The following is a 15,312-nucleotide window of genomic DNA, read 5'->3' as shown; positions in this document are numbered from 1 at the left end:
AAGACATGAGTGGTAAAGGATAGGTATTCTTTATCGTGATGTTGTTCAGCTCTCGGTAATCACTGCAAGGTCGCAGAGAACCATCCTTCTTACCCACAAAAAAGAACCCCGCCCCCGCTGGAGAAGAGGAAGGACGGATGAACCCAGAGGCTAAGGAATCAAAAATGTATTTCTCCATGGCCTCCCTCTCAGGAATAGAAAGAGAGTATAACTTGCCCTTAGGCGGAGACTTACCTGACACTAAGTCTATGGCACAGTCGTAGGGACGATGCGGAGGGAGAGAAGCAGCACGGGACCTACTGAACACTTCCTTCAGGTCCAGATACTCAACGGGCACGTTTGGTAAAACCATGTTCTACTTCTGAAAGACAGAAACAGGGACAACAGGACAAGCAGAAACCAGACAAGACTCATGACATTTTTCACTCCACAATGTGACAGTGTTAGAATCCCATTCCACTCATGGATTATGCTTGGTTAACCAGGGTTGTTCCAAAACAATGGGAGCAACAGGGGAGTCCATGAGAAAAAAGGATATGGTTTCTTGATGGTTTCCAGACATGAGCATTGTGATGGGTTCAGTATGGTGTGTGACATGAGGCAGTTCCTGGCCGTTGAGTGTGGTGACGTGGATGGGGAGAGACACAGGAATGTTCAAGTGATGTGCAAGTGAAGAATCAATGAAATTACCTTCAGCTCCGGAGTCCAGAAGGGCGTGACATTCGTGATGTTGATTCTTCCAGCGCAGTTTCACCGGAAGGAGGGTTGATGATGTAGATGAGGACTTCTCAGCGGAGATCCCACCCGATTGTAGCCTCAAGTTTACTATCGGGCTGGCTCTTTTACTGGGCATGAGTAGCTGTTATGAGCAGAGCCTCCACAGTACAAACACAGTCTTTGGGACATCCGCCGTTCCCTCTCCCTCCGGGACAGCCGAGCTCTACCCACCTGTTAGTCGATGGATCTGCTGGGTAAGCTCAGACACCTGTGCCATCAGTGTTTGGACAGTGCGTCCGGTGTTCGAGATGCTCTCCTGCTGCTGATCCATTCGTTTGACGCTGTGGTGCATGAACTCCGTGAGGGTATTGGTGCTCGCTGCTTCCATGGTGGTGAGATCATTCTGTGATGGTAGATAGAAGGAAAGGCGGTATGTAACAGGGTTGATTTGTTTCAGAATCCTGAAAGGACCTACATACCTCAGGGTGAGCTTCGGCAGTCGTACTCTGAGATCTCGAGTGGATAGCCAGACTCTCTGGCCTGGTTGATAGTTGGGGTCGGGATGCCTCCTATGGTCAGCTTGGATCTGTTGGGCCCTTATGGCTCTCTTAAGATTCACATGAGTGCTGTCCCACACCCTTTTGCTGCGCTTGATCCAGTCATCCACCGCCGGCACCAGACCAGGACAACATAGAGGGCTGGTAGCCTAGAACACACTGAAAAGGGGTTAGATAAGCAGATTAACACGGGAAGGGAGTTTTGAGCATATTTGGCCCATGGGAGGAAGTCACTCCATTTGTCTTGTTCTTTACTACAATATGTTCTGAGGTAACATCCAATTTCTTGATTGAGTCTCTCAACCTGCCCGTTAGACTTGGAATGATATCCAGAGGTGAGGGTGACATTGATGTCATTAATGACATTAATGCCTGCCATACCCTTGAGGTGAACTGAGAACCCCGGTCAGACAATATGTGTGAAAGAAACAATCTAATCTAAAGAAGTCTGAAAGAAACAATCTATGATAACCAGGATAGTAGTATAGCTGTTGAAGTTGGCTAGGTCAGTAATAAAGTCAGTCAACAAGCTTGACCAAGAATGTTGAGAGATTGGTATGGGTTGGAGCAGACCGGTAGGTAGTTTATGAGGAGTTTTAGACTTTGCGAAAACAAAGAGAGCAAGCTTTAACATAGTTAATGATATCCTGGTTCATGTTCGGCCACCAGAATGCATTGCGTACCAAAGTCATAGTTCGTAGAATCCCATGGTCTGATGCACCCTCTTCCACAGTGAAGGAAAGGGTTCTGGACTTTTCAAAATGGGCTCTGTCATAAAACTGGCTTTGAGATCCTTGAATTTGCATTTTAGTTTGGCTGTTTTTTCCTTTAGGAGGGAAGTCATTGGGGCGGCAATCAAAGTGTAGTTGCGAATGAACCAGCAGTAAAAGCTGACAAATCCCAGGAATCATTGGAGTTCTTTAACATCTTGTGCAGAGGCCATTCTGTTAATGCCTGAACTTTTGAATCGTCCATCTGACTGACGATATACCCCAGAGATTACATTTTAGAGATATGTAATTAAAATTTTTCTAACTTTGCATAAAATTGCCGTTGCTGTGGCTGTGACAGGACTGTCTTGAAATCTTTGATGTTCGGGGAGTAGATCAAGATTACAATGTAGGCAACTATGCACTTGTTCAATAGATAGTGGAAGATCTCATTGCTAAAGTTAAGTTGGCTAGCCCATAGAGCATAGCAAGGTATTCATAGTGCCCCCTAGTGGTCAGGAAAGCAGTTTTCCACTCATCTCCTTCTCGGATGTGGATCAGGTTATTGGAACTTCTAAGGTAAAGCTTGGTGTAAACTAGGGCCTTGTGCAACTGTTTCAAGGCAGAGGGGCATAAAGGCAATGTATACCACTACTTGACCATTACATTATTCAGTCCCCTATAGTCTATGCAAGGATTAACCTCAGGACTCTCTATGCTGGTGGTCAGGTAGGGTAGAGACAAAGTGTTAGTGAAGCACTGGGAATGACAATATGCTGACCATTGGGTGAGTCGTCCCTGGTTCCAAGAGATAAGAGGATCATAAATACCTAGCCAAGGGTGACCCAAAATTACCTTGGAATTAACATGATGGAACGACGTAGAAGGTTAAAGTATCTTTATTGAAGAGTCCAAAATGAAGAGTAACAGGCTTGTGGCTATAATTCCAGAGCTAATAGGATAAATCTACTGCCTTACAGAACAGCTATGTTTATAACTTTACAATCACCCCCCCCCCCCTTAAACACTGCCTTGAGAGCTATGTTGTACCATCCGCTCTTTGCATCAAACGTTCAGAATTCAATAGCATAGTCCTCTGTTTAACATTCAGTAGTTGGTCAGAAATATCCTGCCCCACCTCAGGATTTTCAAACACTTGGTAAAGCAAGGAGATTAAATAGTCAAACAAAGACTTGAGAGTCACTCTGCCACACCGCACATGCCCAGTCTAAAGCTCATCCAGTTAACAACAACATAAACACCGCAAACTTCTTAGATTGATGGTCATAAGTCTCAGGTTTACTAGCAAATAACATCTTGCATTGAAGAATAAACCCTAAACATGGTTATGGTGAGCCATCAAAACTTTCAGGTAAATCGAGTCTTAAACAGAGAGCTTTGAGGAGTGGGGAGAGATTGGATGTATTGAGGAAGGCATCTCTAAGATGCACCAGCTGTTCCTAATATCCACTGAGCATCTCACTCTCATAGGCCAACACTGAGAGACTTCTGCTGGATCGATCTAAAGCGAACTATTCTTTAAGGAAGCCATAGGCAACAATATGGAGGCAGTGTATGATTCAAATGCAAGACTTTTAATAATACTCAGTAACAAATCAAAATCAAAAGGCTGAATCTTAGTAGGTAAGACAGGCAGGTATTTAGTAAATGTGAAGACAGTCAAGCAAGGCAAACTAGGCAGAAACAGTAATCCAAAAGGCAGTGGTCAAATAAGACAGGTACAATGGTCACAAAAGTAAAGCAAAACAGGTTGAAAAACACTTGCTAAGGAGTGAGAACTAGCAATAATTTGCAGTGATCAATAGGGACTGCATGGTTAAAATATGGTACCAAACATAAATTTACCAATGGAAAAACAGACAGCTAGTATTCAAGAGAGGGCTCCCTCTGGTGGTTGGATGGATGGCACCAGCCCCTTTCATTACAAGTATTTTAGTCAACACATCAATTGTACTTAAAGGCTCAACAAAAGATTTTTAAAACAGGAATTAATATATATATATAAAAATAAAAAAAGGTAAACTATTTAATTTTTTATTATTACAAAGTGCACTTTTTAAAAGTTGTTCTCAAAAGTATGTGTGTGAGATGGTAGGGGATATATGCAAAAGCAAATGGTGGAGTGTCTCTTTAAAAAAAAAATCGTTTTTTTGTTTCAGGCTTTTTGTTTCAGCTGCAAGCTTGTACTGTAGAAAGTTTACGTATGGACCACACATCCCTCACAACTACAGATATTGTAAAACCTAAAAACAACTCTTTTACAGTACTATGTTTTCTTTTAATTTTATACTGACTAATTTCCCTTGAAATACAGTGAAGGCAATTTTGAAGGTCCTGTTTCTTCTCTGTTGTTCTAATTCTGGTGACTCCTTCACAGATGTAGGCCACTATGAATTTAATGATATCTGAATAATCGAACAATAAATTCTTGCATGTGTGCTGCAGGGAGTCACCCTTTTTCTAATGTTTGTACTCTACTGGGAGAATAAGATTGAATTATTATTGTTGTTTACATTTTTTGCATCATCTAATGAGCAATACATCTATTATACAGCAGAAAATATAACTGTTGGGATGCTAAAAGCTGTAATTTATGTAAGGATGAAAATATGAATTTTAGGTTTATTTATTCTAGTCTTAACAGTAAAAACACACTTAAATCTCAAACACACACAGTATACAATCTATTTCTCATTCCTTGCCCCCAGTGATTTCACTGATTATTGTTGGATATGTTCCAGACCCGACCACCAATGCTCCACCAAACATTGCAAGTGCCTGACTAAACCTTGTGCAGCACCTCCATTCTTATCTTAATCTGTCACATTATGTTGGGAAAATATTGCTCTGTCTTTTTAAAAGGATGTTTTGTCAAAACAAATCAAACTTTAGCATGTCACTCTGATATCACATGCAGTGGCCTCATACAGGGGAATGTCATTCGATAACTAACAAAAGTAAAAACATTTTTTTTAAAAGAGGTAGAACAAGCACACTTTTCAAGAACAGTAACATTGTTTTAAGAGGTTTTTGTTAGGTTTTAAATTATAAAACAATACTGTTTAAATTTTTGATTTACTTACTTTCTGCTGCCTAGGCAGTTGCCTTCTAGGGCAGCATCCCGAACCTTATTAGTGACCAGTTTGGAGCACTCTACATAGGCAGCAACTCCTTAAATGAGCCAAAAGTGGCTCGATTTCAATACAGTTTGACAGTAGTAAAATTCTAAGATAATGACATAATACTCTAATACTGGGTCAGACAGTTCATGTTTAATTGGAATGGGCTATTTCTAATCAAGACTTTTCATTATTAAATAAATAATAAGTGCTTTTCTCACTTCTTACTCCATTTTGAATGGATTTTTTGTTGAGGTCATCAGTGCAATTTGTGGTTGCCTTCTATTTTCTAAGGAAGCCTTTTTAAAATTAATTATCAAATAAATTTATAAATATAAAGTTTTTTGTGATTTCATATCTGACAATTGTGGGGGTTTTTTTGGTGGTGGTGGGGGGGGGGTCATTAAAGTGTTTCTGAACTATGAACTATTCCATATGTATATAAACTAAACTATAATGCATTTTCATTCAATTGTAAATAACATGCAAAAACACTGAAAGAATACTTCATACTTCCTTTCTCTTTGGAGTGTTACAAGCTCTTGGTGCATAAAGAAGATCTGCAAAGTTGCAAAGACTAAAGTCTCAAACCCAAAGAGATATTCTTTATAAAAGTTAAGAGTCAACTACGCCCCCCTAAAACGGCTCGTTCTAACACGCCCTAACATGTCTACATCACGATGTGGAAAGATCTGCATAACGCCCCCCAAATGTTCACTCAAAGAAATAAGGCATGACTTTGATTCTCGCTGTAGTATTGTTGCAGCCACCATGTTGTTGAGACAATGTGTGTTTCATTGTGAAAGCTAAACTACTTCGTTTGGCCTTCCAAAAGAGACACAACTTGAACTCAGTGTTAATTTGTGAGTTGTATTAAGTTGTGGTTGAATTGTTCCAGAACAATTCCACCCAAATATTCAGATGTGTGAAAGCGCATTTTAAGGAGGATGAGGACTATTTCCTGTGAGAGTAGCCTACAATGCCGATGTCTGTTTCTATAATGTTGGGCAATTCCAACTTTGCAAGGACAGTCTGGCGCTTCTGACACAGTCTCAGAGTAAATATTTTTATATTTAAAGAATTTGCCACTGATGATTCAAACACGGGTTTTGAGCAGTGTAGAGTAGTGCTTGTTGTTTGTCATTTCTCCGATCACAAATGAAGACATGGTTTTGTTTATGCAGTGCGATACGCAACATGTAAAATCACAGTATAAGTTATTATTATAATCTGTAATTATGTCCCCACTGGGTGCAACAAATGCCTCGTTTATAATGGGTTTTACTGGTTTTGTCTCGTCTTGCGGGGGGTGGGGGGGGGGCATCACACTATGGGAAAAGGTGTAACATTTCTGTCACACGCTTTGAGGTATTCAGCCAACCACAACGCACGGGATAGCTGGCCAATCAGAGCACATCTTGCTTTTCAGAACAAAGACCTTTGTAAAAATCGAAGTGTTTCAGAAGGCGAGGCATAGAGGAGAAACAATAATGTCCATTATGCGGGAAATGTTTTTTTTTTTTTTTTTTTTAAACCACATAAACACATTGCAATACACCAAATAACATTCTTTTTAGCAACGTCATAGGACCCCTTTAAGTATAGTATTTCTATAATACATACTAAAGTATAAACGTGGTCTTTTTGGTGTCTGACAAACTGATCAGCTTTATACACAGGGTCTGTCAGGTACAAAGTTGATAGCTTAAACTGCTGTATAGGCAGCTCACTAGGTTTTGGACCATAGCCATGGTCTCAGGACGGTGTATCACAGACTGCAGACACAATGAAATAAGCCCAGTGTGTGGAACATTATCACACTGGCAGCAATGACAGATTGACTGTGATGTCACAATTAAAACAATGTTCCTGTTCAAATACCATGAACATTTTCAGGTTCAGGCAGTGAAGTCATCCGAACGATCCAACCCAGACTTCAGATAACATAGTTGAGGTTCACTTCTATCTTGAATGAGCATGGGAAGGATATTTAGACGTTAGAGTGAATTACTATCACTGAGGCAAGCTGCATATTTCAGAGACATTTGAGTAATTGGTTCTGTGGTGACTATTATAATGATCATAATTCATAATTTAGCACAAAGCAGCTGCAGCGACTCAAATGCAATATCGCTGTCTCAAAGTTATCACAATGAACCATTCCTTGGCAAAGATACTTCACTGAACACTTCAAATCTCATTACAGTTCATAGAGCAAATGCATCCTTGTATCTTAAGCAAGGATTTATCTTGTTTTATGTCTAATACTGTCAGAGTGTATTTTCGGAGGTCAGGCTTCGCTTAGTACAGAAGAATTATATATATTAAAAAAATGTTTTGTCCTTACAATAGAAGTCCAATGATGATTTGGACCCCACTCTCAAAGTGTGAACAAAAACACTTAACATTTTTCAAAATGCCTTTTGTTTTTGCAAAAAAAGCAAATCCATACAAGTCTGGAAAGACACAATGTAAATGATGATATTTGTGAAAGCGTGAACTATCCCTTTAAGGTCACACAATACCAGATATTCTCCCTTTTTAGTTTAACTGGCATTTCTTAAAACCATTCTTTTGTTCTTGAAATTGTCAAAAGCGTAAAACGTCAAGTCTGCCAGATAATTAATTGCATGTTTGCTTTACGCCTTTATGAATTAAAATATGCATCACATTTCAGATGTCAAAATCTGGTGTTTCTTCATCTAATGGACACTTTTGGCAATGTGGACTTTAAGAAAATAAACTCTCTTATAACTTTACTTTTCACACTCTCACTAGTTTATTTAATTTGTCCAACAAATGAATATACATGAATTACAGGAGAATTCTATCATTTTTGCCATTTTATTCTGATTGTCATTAACATTTCACCAATATATTTTTTCCATTGCATCTAAAATGATCTATTATGTTTGATAACATAACATTCTGTTTAATTTCACAGCTTTCAATTAATGCAAAAAAAAGCAAGTACATTAAGGTAAGTTCATGTCTGAACTTGCTCTCATGAGTTTGTTTGTTCGATTTTCATTATTTTGTAGATTGATCATGATGATGTTTTGTCATACATTTCATTTTGTCTATATAATTTAACTTAGTAGCTAAAATAAACGATGAAGGCATGGTAAAAATATTACCTAAACAGTTATGATGTAACCTTCCTATAACAACATCTACATCATTCATGCTTTTATCGAAAGTGACTTACATTACATTTAAGTTATATAATTCATTAGCTCATGCATTCCCTGAGAGTCAAACCAGTGACCATGGTGTTGCTAGCACCATGATCTACAGTTCAAGCTAAAGCTACAGGAATACCAAGAGAAAATCATCCTCTGGGACATAAAAGTGCCTCAAACTGAAGAAACACCTATATCTGTCTGTATTCTATGTTATTTGCCTGCTAATGAAATCTAGGAACAGTTTGGGTTTTGAAGTCGAGTCCAAACATAGTTCCTCATTCTTAGTGTTGTTCTCTTAGTACAAAGTGAGCTTACAATAAAAAGTCTGTTTTAATGGGTAGTAAACCACTTTAATGATCAAAAGGACGACTCTCATTCTAACGACACGTGTTACAAACAAACTCAGTTTATCCTCTCATTTTACAGCACTGCGAACGAGAAGACTGTGTACAAGGACAGCTAATAAAGGGATTTCTATTCATAGTCGCAGCATTAAGTTCTTGGCTTCCATACGAGCCAGACGCTCTAAATTCAATATTTATATCCCTCTTCTGTGATAAGTGCTGATTCTATGTATGGTAACAGCTCACAGGTATGAGCCCAAAAGAAAGCCTTCGCCTTAGCCAGAACGTTGATGGACAGCTAACCCCCCTGCTTCTTTGCTCCGTTTCGCTCTGATTAAATTCCCCGGCATTGTTTGTTCAGTGATTCACACTGTAAGCTCTAATGTTGTATATATAATGTGCTCACGACTATGGCATGTAGCATATTCACCACTCTCGTTCTACAGAAATATGTGTGTGTGTGTGTGTGTGTGTGTGTGTGTTTTATGTAATGACATGCTGGGGGGGCATAACATTTTTATCTTTTTATTTTTTATCTGACAGGGTGTTTTGCCAAAAAGGTGACATAAGACGGGTGTCTCGATTACTGTATGACTGTCTGAAGCCAAGTCTGTGTGCTTGCATATAGGCTATATAGAAAGATATGCAACATGTTTCATACAACATGCACCATTTTTTTTTTCACCAAAAATCATAATTTAAAAATCAACAACTAACAAATAATATGTGGAATTTCAATGCTTTTGATACCAAATTGTGCATGCAATAGCGCATAGGGAAGTCTAGCAACCCCATGTTACATAATGATTTTAATTCAGCTCAAATTAAATACCAACTTGTGTTTTATCAGGGAGCACTTGCAGACATAATTGAGCTTATCTGACCGGCAACAATCCGCACCATAAATCATTCTGCAGAGCTTTGATGGGAGGCCAGAATCTGCTGTAATAAAGGATGCTGTTAATGAGTAATTATTATGTGATTAGCTTTTAAAACACACTTTGACTCTATAGACGTGGTCCACTGGCTCTGTATTTTCAATGGATCACTGAACATTGAGTGCTTGACTGAGTGATCAATTGGCAGGGATACAACTGAAGCGAACAACACCACGTTCACATGGTTTACCTATAGAGTACACATTTGGAGAAGTTTGGTTTAGCTGTAAAATCACAGTGAGTGACACATTGTTACAGTATAAAACTGCATCGTTATTTGAAGTTTAAAAGTTCAGTTTACCTAACTTCTCTCTTATCTTTGACACTAGATTAAGTTAAGTAGTCTCTTGCTCTGTTGGAAATAGTCCAATGCTCAAAAATGCTAACAAATGTACTACAGTAAAATGTGCGCTTTTCAAAATATGGATGGGAACATTATATTACAATGACGTCAGAAGAGAAACTTCCACAAATCTGATTTAAAGTGCTTCCAGCTGGATGATTTGGATTTGATGTTAATGATACGGATCATGTCTTTTTTTTTTGGGACAACTACAATGATCGGAAGATGACTTCAGAATGGGATGGGGGAATATGAAGTTTGAGGCACTGAAGCGCTCTACTTCTGGAGTTAGACCTAGTATGTGGTTATATATGCAAATACTAATGACAGTGAGGGTGAAAGGTTCAACACATTAATTAACACGATGAAAGCTGAAGAAAAATCTGATCCATGTTACAACATGACCACTACAGTATCAGATCTATTTTTATAACATTCTGTTTCATATCCTCCAGAGATGGTAAACTACAGTTATTACTTATTAGGTTTTATCTTTTAGTTCTTTTATCAGTGTGGGAAATAAAAATGTGTGATATATATTAACAGTTTAAACTATTATGGATAAAAATGATACCTCAAATCATTTAACTTGGAGAGGAGAAATGCAGCATGTGTGCATGTGATTTATTTATTTGTTTTTTACTTTGGTTTTGTGGATCTGTTCTGGAGCTTGTGGTGAATCCAGGGGGGAACCACTCCGAAGTGATTTTGCTATCTGGGGTACTTACTGAACTTTCTGAATGATTATAATGATCATCAGCAATTTTTCATAAGATGTAGTCTCTCTGCAACTGTTGTTCCTATTTTTGCTGGCCACTTCAGCTCCTGGTAGGATCACACTATGCTTGAGTTACCCTGCCATATTTCCTGTCTCTGGCTCTGAAGCCTCATTTGCAGCAGACCTGAAATCATGTTCTTACATCAGCCATCTTTAGGGATGTGGAATGTAAAACATCTGCAATCCGACGAGGTGAAGAAATGTTCCTAAATTACGCCAGAACGTTGGCACATCTTATTTCCTACTGTTACTGAGCCAATCCATTTGTTTGTGTTGGGGGTAAGCATTCCTGCTAAACCCTAAAATTAGTTCTGGATTTAATTACTTATAGAACTCGAACAATTCAGCAGTTGTGACTAGGATTCTGTTTTTCCTTGTCAGGCTGTGAAAAGGAGCTGTTCAAGAGACACCGGTTCACCCCATTGTTTAACATCACGGTCAACCAAAAAAGGGAAAACATTTAGAATCAGAAATGGAATAAAATCCTCTCAAGATATTCAGGAACCACAAACTGAAGGAGAATTGAAGGACACTGTGGAATGTCATTCAAACTAGGGTAACACTTTATTTTAAGGTGTCCTTGTTACACATGCTACATGTTTTTAATGTTGTAACAGCAATTAATTATGCATAATTACATGCAAGTAACCCTGACACTGATGCTGCGTTCCAGGCAGGTTTTTGAGCCCGTACATCGACATCAAACCACGACTCACGATTTTGTAGGGTTCCAGGCAAGTCATGCCAAACTTAATGAGCGCAAGGAATTGTAGCTAGATTATTAAGTTTTATTGCAACGTTATATTGTCCTAAAGTCTATTTCTCAGCGTGTACAACTTGCAAAAACACTGAATCCGTAGACAAAATTATCTATAGGGGGCTGGCATAGTTGTTTTGCGTGCTATGTGCGTCAGAGCTCGGAACTGGGAGTACATCGATCTAGTATGAGTTCACGGGTGGGAAGTCATGGGTTTGACTGCCATTCTGGTGCACTTTTTACGGGTAGAAGGTTGGAAAAACGGTTACGGGTTGCCTGGAACGCCGCATAACCCTAATCCTAACCCTAACCATGCATTAAGTACATGAAGTTAATTAATAGTACTCAGTACTTATATATAATTGCACCGTAACAAGGACACCTTAATGGAAAGTGTAACCCAAACTAGTTTCTCAGTTTCTTGAGAAAACCAATAGGAACATGAAAAGTTCAGGGTTCTGCTTAGCTTTCCCACAATCCTTTTGGTCTGACTCCTTGACTTTTGATTAATGGAGCCCTTCCACTGCAGTCCTTTAAATAATCTTCTTAAGACACAGTTATTGTTGGTTTACTGTTTTCGACCTCCTGAATCAAAGCCAGCACGGTACATTGATTCATGAGAAGAGGACTTGACATGGCAGGCGACATCATGCGGCATAACTCATATGACGTCAGACACTTCAACATTGTTTTTAAAGCTGTGTCACAGGAATTTCAGTGTTGCCATTTCAGAAAATTATGTTCTTAGCAATGACCCTTATTCAACAAGTGTCTGACCTCCATTTATAATGACACCTCTCGAGATATCAGATCATATATGAAAATAATATATTGCTTTTGTTTGCCTTACAATTTGGCCAGTTCTATGTTTTATTCCTTTACACACGCATTGCTGTGAAGTCAAAAATGGAACAGACTTTACCTCATAAAAATCACAGTGTGTGTGTTTACTCAGTCTAAATCAATCAAACGATGTCCAGTCGAGTTCTCACATTATTCCTGTCACCAGGTTAAATCCTGGACAGTATACTGTTAGCTTGCTCTGGTGTTATTGCTGCCGTAACCAATAGCAAAATGATCACATCACTGGGAATCCGCCTGTGAAGAATTCCCAGCAGTCTCCCTGTAAAGTGCACATACATGAAGTATTCATTTTTGGAATTCATTTTGTGATTTTTTTTAAGCTGATGTTGAACCGATTTTAGGTTCTTCATCTTTTAATGTATTATTAATTAATGAATACAGCATTAACAATTTATTAAATTTAGACCATACGATTTTTGTTGTAAAGTAAGTTCCTCAAAATCAGAAGTGTACAAAATGCAGAGAATACAGATTTAAAAATGTAAATGTAATAAAAAAGCTAAATATAGAACATGAGAATTTTTTTAAGACAATTAAAAATTATGTACTTTTTTTAATTCAGACTCAAATTATTAATTGAATTATACGTTATACTTTTTGCTTATTATACTAGACTTAAAATGGTCAAAATCATTGGTGTTTACCATTTTGTATCATGCAAATCATATTAAATAGTGTGCAATTCCCTTCTTTAGCTAAGGCTTTTTTTATATTTTGATTAATAATACTCATAAACACAGAGAAGAATACAAGGCATTGATATATATTTTATTATGTATTCATGACAGTTAAAGCATAATTTTCCTATTCTTTCCATTACATTGACTGTGCTCTAAGCACCTGCTTGAACCGTAGTTTGTTTAAATATTCAGGCCCACCACATCTTTTGTATAGCCCAGACTGCAATAAAACAAGAGAAATGAGCTGAGAAATCTCAGCAGCAGTGCCAGCTTATCTGAAGGAGCCCTATTCTGATACCCCTCCTTGCTTCAAAAGCTGAGGCAGTCTCCCTCAGCTTGCCACAGTGCCGGGCCTTATATAGACAGCAGACATTAGGTAAACGCAAGGTAGACGTTAGGTAAACTGAAAACAGGCACTTTTCAGTCAACAGCTGTTTTCATAACTACGATATGCCTCTCTGCACTGGCACTGGAAACACCGCTGCGGGATTGTGTGCATAACTGTTTAATGCAGACAAGAGGGTGGTAGAATTTACAATGCACAGTCATAAGCAGCTGTTAGAAGACAAAGAAACTGCAGGCGATGTGGTATTGGAGATATTTGTTTTACTTGATAGAGCTTTAGGTCAGAGATCCACTGCAAAACAAATCACATGCCAAGTCTGCATGTGTTTTTATTAGATCAAGCCTTATCAATGGACACCGTGTTCTCAAGCGTTTCTTCAAATTGCTTTATCAGCTTAGGAGAGACATCTATCTTCTCTTGTTCTTTTTTTTCCATGCATGTTTCACCACATAACTATGTTACTCCATCAAAGTATCCATGCAAAACCATTTCAGCCTGAAAAGCAGTAAAACACTTTCAGTCCAATTACGGACAGAGAAAACACCCTATTCCACTATATATCCACCACCTCTCTCTCTCTATCTCAAAAAAAAAAAAAGAAAAACACTTTTGACATTCGGCTGAATCAGCTGTCAACCTCTGAATCAGAGGGTAACTGGGTCAGCAGTAATGCAGATTGCAGGCTTATCGCTTTTCACCCATGCCAAATATAGCATTCAGCTTGTTTTTAAAACTGTCTGCATATTGGATATCATGTTCACATTGTGTTAATATGGGAAACCTTTTATAAAAGACAGAGGGGATTGCCTCTCATGAGCATCATGTAGTCATGTTAATTATTGCTTACTTTGTGCATCCATCACCATTAGTATTATATTCAAAGAAATTCAATACTCTAATAAGTAAACTATTTCTGCTATGGGCATGAGTAACAGCTCAAAATTGTGAAGCTTTTTGATTAAATGTGTACTCTTCCAATCTGGATTTAGATCGTATCATAGTACTGAGACTGTTGTGGTCAATAGCAAGTAAGGCAATTGCAGGTAATTTGTAACTAAGGAGTAGTTACAAATTACCTGCTCTTATCATCTAATCGTGGTTGTATCGTGGTTGTATCTCTCTATTAGTTCTATTGGATCTTAGTGCTGTGTTTGACACAATTGACCACAGCATTCTTTTGCATAGACTTGATCACTTTGTTGGCATTAATGGAAGTGCATTAGCATGGTTTAAATCGTACTTATATGACTGCCATCAATTCGTAGCAGTGAATGAAGAAGTCATGCATTTACTGTGCACAAGTGCAGTATGGAGTACCTCAAGGCTCAGTTCTAGGGCCGCTACTCTTCACGCTCTATATCAGTGATCCTCAAATCTGGCTCGCGAGATCCAGTTTCCTACAGAGTTTAGCTCCGACTCTAATTAAATGTTTGATTAGGGTTAGAGCTAAACTTTGCAGGAAACTGGATCTCGCGAGCCAGATTTGAGGATCACTGCTCTATATGTTACCCTTGGGAGATATCATCAGGAAACATGGTGTTAGCTTTCACTGTTATGCTGATGATACTCAGCTCTATATTCTTCGCGGCCTGGTGAAACACACCAATTTGAAAAACTTATGGAATGCATAGCCGATATAAAAAACTGGATGAAGAATAATTTCTTACTGCTAAATTCAGAAAAAACAGAGGTGTTAATTATAGGACCTAAAAACTCTGCATGTAATAACCTAGAACACTGTCTAAGACTTGATGGCTGCCCTGTCAATTCTTAGTCATCAGTTTGATTGCAATCTTTAGAAAGCCACATTTCTAGCTATGAGTTTCTAGCAAAACTGCATTTTTCCATCTCAAAAATAAACAAAGACCTTGTCTCAGATGACCACCAGGACAAGACCACAGGAAACAGATGATTCTTCTGCACAATCTGACTTTGCTGCAGCCTGGAATTAAA

This window comes from Carassius gibelio, chromosome B21 (genome assembly GCF_023724105.1).
Source record: "Carassius gibelio isolate Cgi1373 ecotype wild population from Czech Republic chromosome B21, carGib1.2-hapl.c, whole genome shotgun sequence".
In the NCBI taxonomy this organism is placed as follows: Eukaryota; Metazoa; Chordata; class Actinopteri; order Cypriniformes; family Cyprinidae; genus Carassius; species Carassius gibelio.
Note: the sequence above shows the minus strand (reverse complement) of the source record.